The sequence below is a fragment of the Rhinopithecus roxellana genome, chromosome 21 (genome assembly GCF_007565055.1).
Source record: "Rhinopithecus roxellana isolate Shanxi Qingling chromosome 21, ASM756505v1, whole genome shotgun sequence".
Classification (NCBI taxonomy): Eukaryota; Metazoa; Chordata; class Mammalia; order Primates; family Cercopithecidae; genus Rhinopithecus; species Rhinopithecus roxellana.
In genome coordinates, this window is record NC_044569.1 from 36541228 (window position 1) to 36557371 (window position 16144).

General features: G+C 44.7%; 1 non-coding gene across 1 annotated transcript; it reads right to left on the reverse strand.

The window, feature by feature from the left end:
• Positions 1 to 11907: 11907 nt before the first annotated feature.
• On the reverse strand, positions 11908 to 12012 carry LOC115895549. Its single transcript, XR_004055745.1, has one exon. It is a non-coding gene; the product is annotated as a U6 spliceosomal RNA (small nuclear RNA).
• Between the last annotated feature and the right edge of the window lie 4132 nt (positions 12013 to 16144).

Below are 16144 nucleotides of genomic sequence, written 5' to 3' on the forward strand. Positions count from 1 at the left end.
CTGAAAAGCCCAGAGTTTAGTAAATATTGGGAAGTCTAATCACACCAAATGAAGATGAAGATGCACAGCAGGAATTTTCAGGCACTGCTGGCAAGAAAGTAAATTATTTCAATCATGTTGAAAATGATTTAAAACCCTAGAATGTCCACTCTTACATTCCAGGACATTTATATACACAGAGACATGCATAAGAATGTTTAAAGTGATTTTTTTTTTTTTTGAGACAGGGTCTTGATCTGTTGCCCAGGCCAAAGTGCAGTGACATGAACTAAAGTAATATTATTTATAATTGTTTTTTAAATTAGAAATTGCAAAAATTACATCTACGGGAGAATAGATGAGAAGATTATTGTATAGTATACAATGGAATTCTACATAGCAGTGAAAATGAACAAAATTGAAAGTGAATTAGCCAGCCATGGCGGGGCACACCTGTAGTCCTGGCTACTCAGGACCCTGATGGGGGAGGATCCCGTGAGCCCGGGAGGTGGAGGCTGCAGTGAGTGGTGACTGCACCACTGCACTCCAGCCTGGGCAACAGAGTGAGACCCTATCTCTATTAAAAAGAAATTGAGGTTGGGCGTGATGGCTCACACCTGTAATCCTAGCACTTTGGGAGGGCAAGGCAGGCAGATCACCTGAGGTCAGGAGAATTGCTTGAATCCAGGAGGCAGAGATTACAGTGAGCCGAGATGGTGCCACTGCACTCCAGCCTGGGCGACAGAGTGAGTCTCTGTCTCAAAAAAGAAAAGAAAAAAAAAGAAAAGAAGGAAGGAAGAAAGAGAGAAAGAAAGGGAGAAAGAAAGAGAAACAAAGAAAGGAGGAAAAGAAAGAAAAGAAAGAAATCAAAAGTAAAAAAATGATGCATAAAGATATGTACAACATGATGTCACTTATATAAAGCAGGCAAAACAGTTCTATATGTAGCTTAGAGATAAGAGGCAGCAAAGGAAAAAGAAATGGCTGGTAATGATAAACTCCCAGCTCTCTCTCTCTCTGTGGATCATGTCCCCAAAGGAGGAATAAAACAGGGGAGAGTGACAGGCAGGCCTCCTTTCACAGCACAACTCTTGGGCATAGCAAACAGGCCTGGACAGGGGCCCTGGAGTTAGGCACTGCAGCAGCTGTGAGGACACAGGGCTCCAGCCTCATGTCATGGAGGTGCTGCTGGGCGTGCAGGTGTCCATAGCAAGACTTCTACCATTTTGCACGTCTTAAGTATCACATGTTCTATGTTTAAATCCTTAGTGCAGGAATTGGCAAACCATCATAATATTTTAGCTTAGGAGAGAAAAGGTCAGGCTTAAAGGGGAGAGCTGGGACTCCGATGGCAGGAGAGCAGAAGGACTGTGAGAGGAGAGCCTGGAAGCAGAGGTTCGTGAGGTGACAAAAGCCAGGGGTCAAGAGGAGGCAGGTGTCACACCAGGCTGCAGCAGCAGGACCAGACAGGAAGAGGTGACGAGCCGAGCCTGGCAACCACACCAGTGACGTCATGGTGAGGCAGAAATTTAAAAATAAATATGCATTTATTCACTCCAAGAAAAGTAACAGGCAAGGCAAGGGTTAAAAAGAAAAGGACAAGTTTTCTTCTGCCTGGCAAGCTCACTTCAAAGACAGTTACAAGATAATGCTGTTTAAAAAACCAAGGCCAAAGGAATGGGCTCCAGACACCACCCCCACCGCCACCCTCTTCCAGGCCAAAGTTGAAGGGAAAAAAAAAAAGGGAAAAAGACAAATTCCTTTACTGTTACTCCTTTCCCTGGCTTCTTAGGCATTAACTATGTTTTACAAATGTCTGTATTTAGCCAGTTCTTGTTTTTCTTTCAATGCAGTTACAAGCTACAAGCTATACAAGGCCACAAGTTAAGTTATGCTATGCTATAGATTATGTGACCTACCATATGATTAACTGCTTTAGTTTGCTTCTGTAAGTTTGCTTATAAAAACCCTGCTCAGTCTTTGTTCAATGCTCAGCTCTTTGGATATGAATCCACTAAGCTGGTGAGTACCTTAAATAAACAATCCTCCTATTCTCCCTATCAGTCTCTCTAGTCCTCAGTTTCCCGCAACAGTGGTCCAGGCCAGCTGACTGATCAGACAGATTCGCCAGGGAATCAAGGAGTGCCACCCAGGCAAGCAAGATGGTCGCGAGAAGAGAGGCAGATTGGATGGAGCAGGGAGTTTGGGTGTGACAGGATGACTGTGGTGTGGTGGTAGGACTTTGCTGCACGGATCCCTGGGTATTTGGAAATGTAGGTGTGGGGTGCACCGGAGGGCTCAGGACTGGAAGCACACTTGGGGAGCCACGGATGCACTCCCAGAAGCATGCCCAAGAGGAGCAGTGGGGGGCTTGGGCAGGCAGGAAGCTTGAGGAGCGCCCACCCACAGGGAAGGGGAGGATAGCGCAGGAGCTTGAGGAAAGGACGCTGAGAGAGTCAGCTTCAGAGAAATACCCAGGGTGTGAGGTGCAGAACCCAGGCATGGCACAGCTGCATGGAAACCTGGGGCAAAGCGGCGTGAGCGGCTGCCAGGAAGTCTGGAGGGCTCCGCGGTGGGCAGACACGTCTGTGACAAAGCCCACGGCAGGTGCAGGTGTGAGCTGAGACCTGGGTCTGCTAAGGAGAATTGAGGACGTCCCTGAGAAGGTTTTGAATCTGAAGATGCCACGGGAGTCTTGATGATGGGGCAAGCAGTCTGGGGGTGGGCGAGGAGAGCACACTCAGCATGCGTGCTGGTAGGAGGGGCTGAGGTGGGGAGCGATGGGGAAGAAGGTTGGGATGGTAGGGGGAGAGCAACACTCAGCATGCATGCTGGCTGGTGGGACTGAGGTCAGCAGGGACAGAGGAGAAGGCTGGGATGGTTGGGGAGGAACAGCACCCATTTTCCCATGTACCTTGGGCTCCAGATGAAGACTGGCCGGCAATAGGCTGGCTGTGTTGAGGACTGAAGCGGCTTGGAGAGGGCTGTCTTCTCTTTCGAGGTGGCTGCCCTCTGTGTACCCTACCTCCCCGGAGAGGGGCAGTTCCGTGCTATCGGTGATCTGCATAAAGAAAGATGGCTGTAAGTATACTCGTGAATCATTAGTACGTTTTTATTTTTATTATAGCCAAGTGTGCTCTCCCGGCTGTGATCAAACGAGCAGACAGGAACACTCTGAACCCTAGAAATGGATGAATTCCAGGGCCATTGACTTATAACCATCATTCAATATATTTTCTTTAAAAAAAAAGTGCTTGATGTTTTATTGTTCAATCCTAGAAAAGTCGTAGAATATTAAACTTTGTGACGAGCTCAGAAAGCAGCTAGTTCAACTTTCTCATTTTACAATTTGAAACCTAGAAAGGTCACGTGATTTTTCCTGGGGTCACACGGCTTGACACCTGTGTTTTTCTGTGAAGTGAAAGGCTCTCAGCGTCTTTCGGGAATCTACGGAAGAAAATATGTTGGAATTTTTAAGCTTCACAGAGCAGCCATCACTCCCAAAAACATTGACTGCAATTGCTTCCTGCAATTTAAAGTAAGCATGGGTGGCCGGTATGGTGGCTTATGCATGTAATCCCGACACTTGGGAGGCTGAGGTGGGAGGATCGCTTGAGCCCTAAAGTTCAAGGCTGCAGTGAGCTATGGTCACTTCACTGCACTGCAGCCTGGGCAACAGAATGAGATCTTGTCTCTAAAGTAAATAAAGTAATGAAAGTAAAGTGATCGGGAGGAGTGGGTGTGTGGAAAGGAAATAGTCCATGCTGCTTCTTCCTGTCCCCCTGGGCAGGTGAAGTTAGTTGGTTGGTAGGGAGGCTCAGCTTGCATTAAACCTCTCATTTCTGGGAGGAATTGAACAGATGAGATTTTCCTGCCTCCAAATATAAGAATATTTATGTGTTTTATCTTTTTGGGAGAAAAATTATCTAACTTTGTATCCACCACAGAATGACAACAGCTTCTTTAATTTTCTGGAAGAATGAATTGAAGCCATTAGTCAGGGCTGAAGGCTGGGAGGCCTAGAAAATTGCTACAGGGTAACATTTCCATGGAACTACGTGTTCTTATTTAAGTGGAAATACACACATAGATCATACTTCCAAATGGTAGTTTGTGTCACTGAAGTTTGTACTGTACACTGCCCCAGAATGTTTTATAGAAATGGAAGCTCAAAAGATTTATTGACAATATGTAAGTTTGTTCAAAGTGGTTGAAAGAAAAAAAAGGTGTATTAAGTGCAATTAAACAACAGAAGTCTACTACATTTTGTTTCACTGGGTGGGGAGGATGGCTGCAGAGCTTGGAAAAGGGTCGGTGTAGTTGTGTCAGAGGGGACATATTTAACTGTCCTCTCCAAAGAAGACGTGCTGCCTCTCCCCAGGAACCTGCAGGGTCGTGGCGTACCTGTGCTTGGCAGTTCTTTTTATGGCCAAACAAGCTTCCCACCAACGTGAAGCTCTAAGCGAAAAATGAAAAGAGAACATCGCTGAATTGCTGATCCGTGTAAGAAGTGTGCTGTATCTTCTAGTATGTTCTGAATGTAGACATTGTTCAAACAGATTGTTACTTCTGCTTCAGTCCTTGGTGCAGATGAATAAAGAAACGATGTCAAGGACCAGAGGCTGGAGAAGGGTGGTGCAGGATCCGGGTATAAACTCAAAAAATTGGAATCAGAGCTGGTGTGGGTAAAGAACATACGGAAAAAAAGCACTGGGCTGCGGATCTGAGCATCTCTGGAGAACAGCTGTGCTGTTCATTTTCCACGAATTGAGCAAGTGTGTTAAAACTGGACTAACACCACGCGTATACCTCAAATGGTGCTGGGAGAATCAAATTATAACACAATGAAATATTTTATTAAAAAGAGATTAAACAGCTGGGCGTGGTGGCTCACACCTGTAATCCCAGCACTTTGGGAGGCTGAGGCAGGTGAATCACCTGAGGTTAAGAGTTCGAGACCAGCCTGGCCAACATGGTGAAATCCTGTCTCTACTGAAAATCCAAAAATTAGCCAGGCGTGGTGGTGGGCGCCTGTAGTCCCAGCTACTCGGGAGGCTGAGGCAGAGAATTGCTTGAACTTGGAAGGCAGAGGTTGCAGTGAGCCGAGATAGCACCATTGCCCTGTAGCCTGGGCAACAAGAGCAAAACTGTTGAAAGAAAAGAGAGGGGAAGAGAGGGGAGGGGAAGGGAGGGGAGGAGAGGGAATGGGGAAAGAGGAAAGAAAGAGAGAGAGAGAGACAGAAAGGAAAGAAAGAAAAAGGAAGGAAGGAAGGAAAGAGAAAAAGAGAAAGAAAGAAAGAGAAAGAAAGAGAAGGAAAGAAAAGAAAAAAAGAAGGTTTAAGAGTCATGCAGAAGGAAGGAGGGAGGGAGGGAAAGGAAGGAAGGAAGGAAAGAGAGAGAAAGAAAAAGAGAGAAGGAAGGAAGGAAGGGAGGGAGGGAAATTATAGTTTAGGAGTCATGCAGCTAGAGGCTACAAGATTCTAACCCTCCCTAAGCTGCTCCTCAGATCAGTGCTTGTGACATTTTGCAGACCCTGCATTCAAGCTGGCACCACCCAGATGGATAAACTGGTTCATGTGATCTTGTGTCTCCCACACAGGAACTGACTCAGCACAAGAAGTCAGCTCCGACTCCCTATGATTTCATCTCTGACCAATCAGCACTCCCGGGTCACTGGCTTCCCCCCACCTACCAAGTTGTCCTTAAAAATTCTGCCCCCCTAATGCTGGGGGAGACTGATTTGAGTAATAATGAAACGCTAGTCTCCTGCCCAGCTGGCTCTGCGTGAATTACTCTTTCTCTATTGCAATTCCCCTGTCTTGATACATTGACTCTGTTTAGCCAGCAGGCAAGGTGAGCCCATTGGGAAGTTACATTTGAGTAACACTGTTCCTTATTTCAGAGCAGCTGACTTTGCTTTTTGATAGGACGCTCTTGTTAGCAACCTAACTCTTCCCCCCAGACCCTCACCACCAGCCCAATTCCTTGCCGTTCCTCACATGATCCCTCCAATGATCCCTGTCATATGGAACTGTGTCCATTTTCTTGGGCTGCCAAGTGCTTCCTGAGAAAGTCATGAGAGGAGGTTGCCTGGTATCACTACAAATTTCAGATAGGATTTAGCAACCACTTTATGTATCTACTTTTTATAAGTTGTTATTAGTATTATTTTCACTATCATATTATTTCTATTTGCTTAGGTGCTAAACTGAGTTAGTTTATCCCTGGAACTACTCCAGACAGTTTCAACTTGATGAAGGAAAAACTTTAGCCGAATTAAATTTAAAGGAGTTTAATTGAACAATGAATGATTTGAGAATCAGGCAGCCCCCGGAATCACAACAGGTTCAGAGACTCCAGTGCGCCCACATGGTGGAAGATTTATGGAAAGAAAAGGAAAGAGATGTACAGAAAATGGAAGTGAGGTACAGAAGCAGCTGGATTGTTTACAACTCAGCATGTGCCTTATTTAAACACAGTTCAGGCTGGGCGAGGTGGCTCACGCCTATATTCCCAGCACTTTGGGAGCCCTAAGTGAGTGGATCACCTGAGGTTGGGAGTTCAAGGCCAGCTTGACCAACATGGAGAAATCCTGTCTCTACTAAAAATACAAAATTAGCCAGGCGTGGTGGTGTGTGTGCCTGTAATCCCAGCTACTTGGGAGGCTGATGCAGAAGAGTTGCTTGAACCTGGGAGGCAGAGGTTGGGGTGAGCCGAGATTACGCCACTGCACTCCAGCCTGGGCAACAAGAGCGAAGCTCTGTCTAAAAACAAAACAAAACACAGTTCAAACAGTTGGCTACATTTGATTGGCCAAATCAGGTGTAGGCTATGGTCTGTTTACATCTCCACTTGCTATATAGTTCACAAGACGTACAGAGAAACCTTCAGGCTGAACTTAAAATACGTTAGGAGGCGGCTTTAGGCTAAACTTGATTTAGCAAACCAGTGTCAGGATTTAGTTCAATTTGGAATCTGTGAAATTAAACAACTCTAGAGTGAACTCAGATGAAATTTCCAGAGCACAGTTTCCTCAACTACTAGGCATGTTCTGCACCCTGCTCACCTGGTGTAAGAAAGGGTGGAGCCTCTAGAGGCCTTGAGTCTGCTTTTCCATCCCAACTCCAAGACTTACTGTGCTATTTTAGGCGAATATTTAACCTCTCTTAACAAACTTGTAAAATGAGAGTCATCTTACACTCTTCAGGAAATTGTGAGACAATGAAAAGAGATTAAACATGCAACAAGCCAGGCGCGGTGGCTCATACCTGTAATCCCAGCACTTTGGGAGGCCGAGGCATGCAGATTGCTTCGGGTCAGGAGTTCAAGACCAACCTGGCCAACATGGTGAAACCCCATCTCTACTAAAAACACGAAAATTAGCCAGGCATGGTGGTGCATATCTGTAGTCCCAGCTACTTGGGAGGCTGAGGCAGGAGAATCACTTGAGCCTGGGAGGCAGAGGTTGCAGTGAACTGAGATCGTGCCACTGCACTCCATCCTGGACAACAGAGTGAGACTCTGTCTCAATAAACAACAACAACAACAACAACATGTGACAGTGTCTGGCAGCAAATGATCTATGCCAAACCTTTTTCCTTCTTCATTACCTTTGCATAGCTTGTACCCTATCTGCTGGTGTTTCATCCTTGGCAGCTGAGAACAAACCACCAACAAATCCAAAAGCCGAAACATTGTTTCTATGACTTGAAAACTGTGCCAATACTAAACTGTTACGAAAGAGTCAAGAGAGAAATACTTCCCAATTCAGAGACCAGTGTTGCCCTGATACAAAGACCCAAAAAACATGTTGCAAGAAAGACAACATCAAGGCCAGGCACGGTGGCTCAAGCCTGTAATCCCAGCACTTTGGGAGGCTGAGGTGGACAGATCACAAGGTCAGAAGATCAAGACCATCCTGGCTAACACAGTGAAACCCCGTCTCTACTAAAAATACAAAAAACTAGCCGGGCGTGGTGGTGGGCGCCTGTAGTCCCAGCTACTCGGGAGGCTGAGGCAGGAGAATGGCGTGAACCTGGGAGGCAGAGGTTGCAGTGAGCCAAGATCACGCCCCAGCACTCCAGCCTGGATGACAGAGCGAGACTCCATCTCACCAAAACAACAACAACAACAACAACAACCACAACAACCACAACCACAACAACAAAAGGACAGGCTGAGCGCCCTCATGAATATAAATGCAAAATTTCTTAACACAATTTTAGCAAATCCAATCCAGCATTCATGCATGATAGAAACACAAACTAGGAGGAAAGGAAGGGCATGTCTTTAATAGGATAAAGGGCTTCTCTCTCTCTCTCTCTCTCTCTCTCTCTCTCTCTCTCTCTCTCTCTCTCTCTCTCTCTATATATATATATATATATATATATAAAGCACTATAGCTAGCATAATAATTAATGGTCAAAGACTAATTTTTCTCTCTAATAGCAGGAAAGCTATTAGATAATAGCTTGCTTTCTTTCTTCCTTCCCTGCCTCCCTCTCTCCCTCTCTCTCTTTCTCTTTCTTTCCCTCCCTCACTCCCTTCCTTCTTTCCTTCCTTTCTTCCTTCTTTCCTGGAGTCTCACTGTTTTTGCCCAGGCTGGAGTGCAGTGGCACGTGATCTCAGCTCACTGCAACCTCTGCCTCCAGGGTTCAAGCGATTCTCCTGGCTCAGCCCCCCAAGTAACTGGGATTACAGGCATGTGCCACCACACCTGGCCAGAAAACACATTTCTTTAGCTGAAAAATCCTTTTGGAATCAACAAAAAAGCTACAACAATTTATTAACGAGTTTAGTAAGCTTACAGGATACAGAGCCAATCTTTAAAAAACAGCAACGATAAATTTGAAACTACATAAACAATATATTTTAACATAATATCAAAAATATGAAACATTTAGTGATATATTTTGCAAAATATGGACAATATCTGAACATTGCAAATTGCAGAATATCACTGGGAGAAATTAAAGGAAACTTGAATAGATGGAGAGATGTACTGTGTTCATAGGTTGGATAACTCAGTCTTACTGAAGTATGAATTTCACCCTATCTGCAGTTAAAAGGAACGAGTATTGATTCATGCAACAACATGGATAAATCTGAAGATAACCATTCAAGGCAAAAGAAACCAGACAGAAAAGAAGATTTAGTGTATAATTCCATTCACTAAAAATGCTAGAAAATGAAATCTAATCAGTAGTGACTGAAAAAAGATCAGTAACTGCCTGGGAATTGGAGAGCAGGGAGTAGAAAGAGTACAAAGGAGGACAAGAAGATGTTTAGGAGTGACAGGATATGTTCACGCATCGGTTGTAATGGAAGTTTCACATCTACACACATGTCAAAACCTATCAAACTCTACCCTTTAATATGCGCAGTTTCACATAGGTCAATTATATCTCATAAAAGCTATTAAAATAAGGCATAATAAAAATGTAAGACATGAACCCTTATTAAATCCTTGGAAAAATAAGACATTTTAGGGACAATCAAGCAAATGTGAACGCGGAGTAGGTATTAAATGATGTTAGGAGATGATTGGTACTTAGGCATAATGACGGAATTCTGGATTTGTAAAAAAATGCCAGTATTCTTAGAAGCTTCTTTTCCACTGAAGTACTTAGGAGTCAAATGTCATGTGTGCAACTTATTTCGAATCTTTTAGCAAAATAATCTATAGAAAAATAGATAAAACAAATATAGCAAAAATATTAACAACTGATAAATAACAGTTCATTATACTATTATTTCAACTTTTTGTGTATGTTTGTTTAGAATTAAAAAATCGAAAAATATTGACCAAGCACATTTGAAAAAGAACCACATTACAAAGACAAAAAATAAATTATCGGCCGGGCGCAGTGGCTCAAGCCTGTAATCCCAGCACTTTGGGAGGCCGAGACGGGCGAATCACGAGGTCAGGAGATTGAAACCATCCTGGCTAACACGGTGAAACCCCGTCTCTACTAAAAATGCAAAAAAATTAGCTGGGCGAGGTGGCGGGGCCTGTAGTCCCAGCTACTCGGGAGGTTGAGGCAGGAGAATGGCGTGAACCCGGGAGGCGGAGCTTGCAGTGAGCTGAGATCCGGCCACTGCACTCCAGCCTGGGGCAGAGCGAGACTCTGTCTCAAAAAAAAAATAAAATAAAATAAATAAATAAATAAATAAATAAATAAATTATCAAAGCAAATGGAGAGGTTTAACGGAAGACACAGACGAAGATAAAATTGGTGAAGTACAAAATAAATCTCATAGAATTACCCAGAATGCAGTATAGAGAGAAAAAGAGATAGAAAATATGAAAGAAAAGTTAAGAAACTTGGAGAATACAATGACAAGGCCTATCATATGGGTGTTGGAATTTCAGAGGGAAGAGAAAGAATAAGGCTAAGATTATATTTGTAGAAATATTTCTAAGAATGGTTCCTCAGAAACAGTTCCTGAGAGGCCGAGTGCGGTGACTGACGCCTGTAACACCAGCACTTTGGGAGGTGCAGGTGGGTGGATTACCCGAGGTCAGGAGTTCGAGACTAGCCTGACCAACATGGTGAAACCCCGTCTCTACTAAAACACAAAATTTAGCTGCGCGTAGTGGCGGGCACCTGTAATCCCAGCTACTCGGGAGGCTGAGGCAGGAGAATCGCTTGAGCTCAGGAGGCGGAGGTTGCAGTGAGCCAAGATCATGCCACTGCACTCCAGCCTGGACAACAGAGTGAGACTCTGTCTCAAAAATGATGATGATGATAATAATAATAATAATTATTATAATTATTATTATATATTATATGTAAATGATATATATATATAAAATATACATAAATTAAAAAATATATATTACAATTATAATTTATTATAATTATTATAATTCCTGAGAATTTCTAATGAATAAGTAAATGGAATAAATGAATCTACACTTAGGCACACCATAATGAATTATCAAGCACCAACAACTAAGAGAAGCCTCCAAAGCAGCCAGTGAAGAAGATGGAGATGTTCAAATGAACAAAGATCTATTTTCATCACCCACAACAGAGGCAGAGCTAAAAATGGAATATTGTTAGTGGGCTGAAAGAAAATAATTGTGTACCTAAAATACTGTAAGTAGAAAAAAGATATATTTTAATATTTAGAGCGTTGGGCGCGGTGGCTCATGCCTGTAATCCCAGCACTTTGGGAGGTCAAGGTGAGTGGGCCACCTGAGGTTATGAGTTCAAGACCAGCCTGACCGACATGGTGAAACCCCATTTCTACTAAAAATACAAAAAAAATTAGCCAGGTGTGTGGTGCGTGCTGTAATCCCAGCTATTTGGGAGGCTGAGGCAGGAGAATCACTTGAATCCAAGAGGTGGAGGTTGCAGTGAGCTGAGATACTGCACTCCAGCCTGGGCAACAAGAGGGAAACTCTGTCTCAAAAAAAAAAAAAAAAAAGAATGAAAGCAAAATACGGTTGCAGTGGCTCACGCCTGTAATCCCAGCACTTTGGGAGGCAGGGAGCTTGAACTCAAGAGTTCAGGACCAGCCTGGGTAACACACTGAGACCTTGTCTCTAATAAAATTTTTTAAATGTTAGCTGGGCGTGGCAGTGCATGCCTGTAGTTCCAGCTACTCGGGAGGCTGAGGCGGGAGGATCGTTTGAGCCCAGGAGATGGAGGATACCACAAGCTATGATTGCGCCACTGCACTCCAACAACAGTGAGATCTAGTCTAAAAAAAATTAGGGTAAGATAAAGACATTTTCAGGTAAACAAAATGAGTGTTTGCCACTAGACATCCTCACTAGGAAAATTTGTAAAGAATATACCTGTAAATCAGGCAGAAGGAATATGATGCCAGATGAAGGTCAGACACACAAAAATGTGAGGACGAAAAAGTGACCAGTATGTAGGTCTAAACAAACAAACAAACAAAACAAATTAAACTAAATAAAATAATCCCTTCTGCAGTTTATTTTTATGTATTTATTTTTTAGGGGCCATGCTAGTCTTCTCTGTGTCATTCCAATTTTAGGTGAATGCAAAAGTAATTGTGGTTTTTGCACTGCTGGAATTTGCTGTTTGATATTGGAATATGTTCTTAAATAAATATGACGTTATACATCATTAATGGGCATTTCTTGCTTTATGTTTTTTTGCTAATGACTTATTACTTGCTGTTTATTTTATGTTTATTTTAGACTATGGAAATGATGTTAGACAAAAAGCAAATTCGAGCAATTTTCTTATTTGAGGTCAAAATGCAGAAGAGACAACTGGCAACATCAACAACGCATTTGGCCCAGGAACTGCTAGGGCACACACAGTGCAGCGGTGGTTCGAGAAGTTTTGCAAATAGAGGCCGGCCATCGGAAGTTGAGTGATCAATTGACAGCAATCATCAAAGCTGATCCTCTTACAGCTACAGGAGAAGTTGCTGACAGCTCAGCGTTGACCATTCAATGGTCGTTTGGCATTTGAAGCAAATTGGAAAGGTAAAAAGTCTCAATAAGTTGGTGCCTCATGAGCTGAGCAAAAATTTTTAAAAATCATTTTGAAGTGTCATCTCTTATTCTACATAACAACGACAAACCATTTCTCAATTGTATTGTGATGTGCAATGAAAAGTGGATTTTAAGGGCCAGAGCAGTGGCTCATGCCTATAATCTCAGCACTTAGGGAGGTTGAGGCGGGGGGATAACTTGAGGTCAGGAGTTCAAGACCAGCCTAGCCAACACGACGAAACCCCATCTCTAAAAACATTAGCTGGGTGTGATGGGAGGGCCCTGTAGTCCCAGCTACTCGGGAGGCTGAGGCAGGAAATTGCTTGAACCCGGGAGGCGAGGTTGCAGTGAGCCGAGATCGCGCCACAGCACTCCAGCCTGAGCGACAGAGCAAGGCTCAACACCCTGCCTCCCCTGCCCCCCTAAAAAAGAAAGAAAAAAAGAAGAAAGCACAGCCCTCCGTTGAGGCCTCTGGGCGATCCAGTAGGATGCGTCTAGGCGCGGACTGCCTGGGGACCACGCAGGACCGTGACAGGCGCAGTCTTGAGGACACTGGCTTTGACAGCAGCTGAGGGCCTGAGGGAAGAAGGGGCTGCAGGTGTAAGGAGTCAGGCCAGCCCCGGGGAAGTGCGCACGGGTGTGCGGGGGTCATTCAGGGCCCTGACGGAGCTACTGGGAGAATGTAGCCCTGGATCCGCTCTGGGGTGTGGGATGGCGGGATGGGGTGCCTTCCCCGGGACCAGGGCGAGCAGGGTGCGGGGCTCCTGGAGGCTAGCAGGATTAAGGTCGTTTTTAGGATGAGTAGCCTTGCAGGTTCCCTGCTTTCAACCCGGAGGGAACCCGGGTCCACGTGGGAGTGGGATTGGGGGTGAGACCTGCAGCCCACGGAAGGGAGCCGAGGCGCGCGGCCGCGAGGGGCAGGGGCGCCCACGGGGGCGCGCGGCTCATATTATTACGGAGGCCGTCCAGGGCGTCGTGCCCCGGCCGGGCGCCAGGTGGCGGCAGAGGCGAGGCCGGTGCGGCGCAGCTTCCTCGGCAGCGAGACAGCGGTCCCCAGGGTCGGAGGCTGGGGCGGGGCTGGAGCAGAGCGGGAAGAGGAGGGCAGCCAACAGAGCATCGGCGAACGCCTGACCGCCTGAACTTGGGTGGTGAGTTGTATTTTAGGATATGTTAAAAAGTTAGGAATATTAAATAATTGGCTCTTGGCCGGGAGCGGTGGCTCACATGTGTTATCCCAGCACTTTAGGAGGCCGAGGTGGGCGGATCACCAGAGGTCGGGAGTTCGAGACCAGCCAGGCCAACATGGTGAAACCCTGTCTCTACTAAAAATACAAAAACTAGCTGGGCATGGTGGTGCGCGCCTGTAGTCCCAGCTACTGGGGGGGCTGAGGCAGGAGACTCCGTCTCAATAAATAAATAAATAAATAAATAAATAAATAAAAAGCCACTTAATCCCAGACTGAAACCCTCTTTTCAGACTCTACATTAAGAGCTCAAAGAACTTAGTCCCAGGCAGGCGGGTCACTTGAGGTCAGGAGTTTGAGACCAGCCCGGGCAACATGGCAAAACCTTGTCTCTACTAAAAATACCAAAATTAGCCAGGCTTGGTGGTGCGAGCCTATAATCCCAGCTACTCAGGAGACTGAGGCAGGAGAATCACTTGAACCCGGGAGGCAGGGGTTGCAGGGAGCCGAGATCAGGCTGCTGCACTCCAGCCTGAGCGACAGAGCAAGACTCTGTCTCAACAACAACAACAACAAAAAAAACCCTAAATAAATGAATAAAATAAAGAGCTTAAAGAACTTAAGAAAACACCAAATACTTCTGAGGTACCAGTGGCAATGTAATAATTAATGAGGATACTCAAGGAGGATACTCAATTGCCAATGTAAAAATAATTAAACAATTTCCGAAAGTCTATTTCAGTGAAGGAAACATTTGTCTTTAAGGGAAACATCAATGAAAATTATGTTTATGGCCAAAATGAGCCCTTTCTGCAAGCTTCATTTTAAAAATTGTGGGCATAATTACCATTTTACACAAAATAACTCTGTGGAAAGCTTTTTGAAATAAGCTTCTATTGAAATAAAACACCAATTAATTGCCCATTTAACTTATTAAATGAGAACTATAGGGTGCTAATTTTTAAATATTTTTAAAAATTGCTTTTAAATAATATCTTTTCTTTGGGACTTGAGAACATGTATAGCTAATATGAACAGATGGAGCAAAGATTTTAATTACTTCTTTTATTATATACCTATATATTCTGTACCAGTTAATTTCACTGCTTAAATTATTAACGTCTAATATGCCACTTGAAGCATTCTGAAAATGATGTAAGTTACACATGTAGGTTGGCCGAAAGTATTATATACTAGGATACAGCGCAGTTTGGGAGTGTCTCTTGCCTGTCCAGGAAGGTGCAGGTATCTGATTGTAAATGTAGGAGAATTCAGTTCAATATAAATAGTTTAGTTTCCTGTTATATGAGGATAGGCAGTTAAGCTTATGTTTTTGCCTTAGACAGATTATCATTATCCGTCAGTCCTACAGTTTAGGTTTTGACATAACTCTTTAAGTACAAATGGAGAATACATCCCCAGTAGCACTGCAGTCTTCATTCACACCACTGAGTTTCAGTGCCATCAGGGGCTTTGAAGTCAGTGCCATGGGACACACAGATGGAGGATGAATGAAAGGCACAGAAAAGTCCTCAGGTAGAAATAGGGGGAACAGAAAAGCAGACAGACACCAGGGGACGCAGGAGGAAAGTGGCATCAGAGTCCTAGAAGAGGAGGCGGGCTGGGTGAAGGAAGACAGTGGAGAGGGCACTCTGAAAACCCCATCCGAATCTTTCAGTGTAAGTAGGCACCACCCACATCATGTTGTCATTGCAAACAGGTTCCTTCCATATGTCCCGAAAGGCTGTCAATGGTAGTTTACATCTCTCTGACACTTGATGACTTTCTTAAGGTATTTAGGTCCATTTACGAAAAATGACTCATCACTTGTTAATTAAATAAGAATGCTTATACAGTTTTTTCTTTTTTCTTTTTTTTTTTTTTGAGACCGAGTCTCGCTCTGTCGTCCAGGCTGGAGTGCAGTGGCCGGATCTCAGCTCACTGCAAGCTCCGCCTCCCGGGTTCCCGCCATTCTCCTGCCTCAGCCTCCAGAGTAGCTGGGACTACAGGTGCCGCCACCACGCCCGTCTAGTTTTTTTGTATTTTTTTTAGTAGAGACGGGGTTTCACTGTGTTAGCCAGGATGGTCTTGATCTCCTGACCTCGTGATCCGCCCGTCTCGGCCTCCCAAAGTGCTGGGATTACAGGCTTGAGCCACTGAGCCCGGCCCAGTTTTTTCATTTTAATTGCAAACATAGGAGTTAAAGAAAAAAGGTGCTTGTGGCCGGGCACGGTGACTCACGCCTATAATCCCTGCACTTTACGAGACCGAGGCGGGCAGATCACCTGAGGTCAGGAGTTTGAGACCAGTCTGGCCAACATGGTAACATGGTAAAACCCTGTCTTTACTAAAAATACAAACATTAGCCAGGCATGGTGGTCTGCGCCTATAATCCCAGCTACTCGGGAGACTGAGGTGGGAGAATCGCTTGAACCTGGGAGGCAGAAGTTGTAGTGAGCTGAGATTGTGCCACTGCACTCCACCCTGGGCGACAGAGCGA